The following is a 3,284-nucleotide window of genomic DNA, read 5'->3' as shown; positions in this document are numbered from 1 at the left end:
GTAACTCAGAGTGGGACTTTATTTGGAAGTGGGATCTTTGCAGATCTAATTAGTTAGGATGAGTTCATACTGGAGCAGGATGATGCTTCTTATAACGGGGGAAAGGTGGACACAGACATACGCACAGGGAGAACGCCATGTGAAGATAAAGGTGGAGATCAAAGTGGTGTATCTACAAGGCCAGGAACATCACGGATGGCCAGTAAACCACCCAGATCTAGGGCTGAGGCCTGGACCCCATTCTCCCTCACAGCCCTCAGGGAACCAATCCTGGAGACATGCTGGTCTCAGGATTTCCAGGCTCCAGAACTGGGAGATGATACATTTCTGTTGTTTGAGCCACCCTGGCTGTGGTGCTTTGTTACGGTGGCCCTGGCAAACCATGCAGCTATTTCCAGCTGTGGATCCAGCCTTGGGAAGTGAGCAAGTCATGAAGGATCTCCGTGGGAAGAAGAGGGTGGTGGTGTTCTTCTTGCTAACAGGGCTGCAGCAAACTGCTCTCTGATCACCTGCCCCTTGTCCACGCCTGCCTCCACCCAGGCAGTTTCTGGTTCCCACACTTGGAGTCACCCTCCCTACTCACTTTCATCTCCCTTGTTTTCTTTCTAGTCTGCCCCCTTGCAGGGCTCCAGACTCACCTGGCTTTGCATCAAACATCCCAGTGGATCTCTCTCAGCTGTGCAAATGCTGAGGCTGCCTCAATATACAGGAGTGGTAACTTTGGGAAAGAAGAGTAAGAAAGATACACAGGGGCAGAGGTGGAGGGGCACCTCACAGCCTGGCCAGTCTCCTGGAGTGGGGCCATGGTTAGCGATTTTCCATAATGGCTAGGTATTATGAGAGGGAATGCAGACTGAGGAACTTAGAGTATGATGCAGCCTATTTCTGTAAGGAAGAAGGATGTTTATGGTTCTGCAGGATGCACCCCAAGGAGTTTGTGCTAATTAGCTCTAGACACTGAAATAGCAAGTGGTTTCAATTTTCTTCCTTTTCTCGTAAATATGGCATAGTATTTTAGCAGGAAACATGTATATGAGTGTGCTTGTGCGTGTAAAAATAGTAATACAGTCAGCCCTCTGTATCTGGGGGTTCCATGTCTGCAGATTCAACCAGCCATGAACCTAAAATATTCAGAAAAATGACAAATATAAATAATGATACAACAATAAAAAACATGAAAAGAAAATATAGTATAACAACTATTTATGTAGCATTTACTTTGTATTAGGTATTATAAGTTATCTAGAGATGATTTAAAGCATAGGGGAGGATGTACATAGGTGGTTTTTTGGTTTTTGCTTGGGATTTTTTTTTTTTTTTTTTTTTTTGAGACAGAATCTCACTTACTATGTCTACCAGGCTGGAGTGCAGTGGCATAATCATAGCTTACTGCTGCAGCCTTGACCTCCTGTGGTCAAGCAATCCTCTTGCCTCAGCCTCCTGAGTAGCTAGGACTACAGGCATACACCACCACACCTGGCCAATTTTTGTGTTTTTTGTGGAGACGGAATATCCCTATGTTGCCTGGGCTGGTATCAAACTCCTGAGCTCAAGCAATCCACCCACTTCGGCCTCTCAAAGCTCTGGGATTACAGGCTTGAGTCACTGCACCCAGCTGCACAAAGGTTCTATATAAGGAATTTGAGCATTTGTGGATTCTGGTGTCCCCAGGGGTCCTGGAGCCCATCCCCCACAGACAACAAGGGACAACTGTACTGAGAATCTTGAGTAGATCCAGAACCTAAGGAATCGGCATTTCCCTGGATGCTCAATGTCTACGTTGAGTGAGGTTGACCTGAAGTGGGGTAGGGGGGAAGCTTTCTTTGTTGTCTGCTTCTCTTTGACCCAGCGTGTTAGGTAGGACTACATTGACCAACCATGCCGGCTGACCCAGAACCAAAGGATTTTCCAGCATGCAGAAATCTTAGTGCTAAATTGTTGTCCATGGTGGACTAGAGCCACACACACAGGACTCTGCAAAGGGACCTGGGAATCTGTATAAGGCTAGACCAGGACTCATCAGTCCGGCCCTGTGCAGATGTAGCAGCAGTGCTTGTCCTGGCACTGGGGAGAGGCCATTGCTGTCCATCGATAGTTTTTCCCGAGAGACTCTCTCCTACTCAAAGCTGGGAACAATAAATTGAAAGAGTCATGGCTTCCCCCAGCAATGCGAGGTGTTCCTGTAGGTGCCTGGCCCCTTCCAAGGTCCTAGTGGGACAGGAGACAAGTACTGGGAGGGAGCTAGGCTTCAGCTACTTCCCACTTTGAGGTGCTCCAGAGTGTTCACCTGGCTTGGCTCAAGTCTCGTGGCGTTTCAGATCCTAAGAGCTATAGTCATCCCCTGCCACTTTTCCCAAAAGATTTTCTGAAAGTTTCTCTCTCATCCTGGCTTATTTTACACAGAGAAAATGAAAGCTGGGCATGGTGGCTCATGCCTGTAATCCCAGCACTTTGGGAGGCGGAGGTGAGTGGATCACCTGAGGTCAGGAGTTCGAGACCAGCCTGGTCAAGTAGAGTTTGAAACCCTGTCTCTACTACAAATACAAAAATTAGCCAGGCATGGTGGTGGGTGTCTGTAATCCCAGCTACTCCAGAGGCTGAGGTGGGAGAATTGCTTGAACTTGGGAGGCAAAGGTTGCAGTGAGCCAAGATCGCACCATTGCACTATAGCCTGGGTGACAAGAACGAAACTCTGTCTCAAAAAAAAAAAAAAAAAAAATGAAATTGGATCCACCTACTTATTCTCACCCTCTGGGGAAGGCAAAAGTGAGAGTGTACACTATTTTCTTTGTTTTTCTGGGGGAACTGAGGCCCAGAGAGGTTTGGTGCCTTTTTCGAGGCTCCCTGTGAATCAGGGACAGAGGGGTGGCTGTCTGTACCCTGCCAAGAACTGCCACTGCATTTTCCTCATTTGATATTCACCCCCACACCCCTTTGTGAGCAGCCATGGGGATAAGATCGCTCCACTCCATGCAGAAGGGACGCAAGCAGTGTCTGGAAGGGCTTACAGGGTCATCTATTATGAGAGAGAAAGCAAACATACAGTGAGTTCATGTAGAAAACACAGAGGCAACAGATCCCAGAAACATCCCTTGGCTTTTGCCTGGGAGTTGCCCTTTGGTCCACACAGAATCCACTGCAGGAAGAGGCCCAAAGTTTCTTCTAACCCTGTTGTCCTCTGTCTGTCCACTCTCTGTCCACTCTATCTTTTCCATCTCTGCTCCTTTCCCGCCCTTATCCTTACTGTCTATTATCCCAGGGAGCTCAGATCCTTCTGTCTGCAG

The sequence above is a fragment of the Piliocolobus tephrosceles genome, chromosome 16 (genome assembly GCF_002776525.5).
Source record: "Piliocolobus tephrosceles isolate RC106 chromosome 16, ASM277652v3, whole genome shotgun sequence".
Classification (NCBI taxonomy): Eukaryota; Metazoa; Chordata; class Mammalia; order Primates; family Cercopithecidae; genus Piliocolobus; species Piliocolobus tephrosceles.
This window is presented reverse-complemented; position numbering follows the sequence as displayed.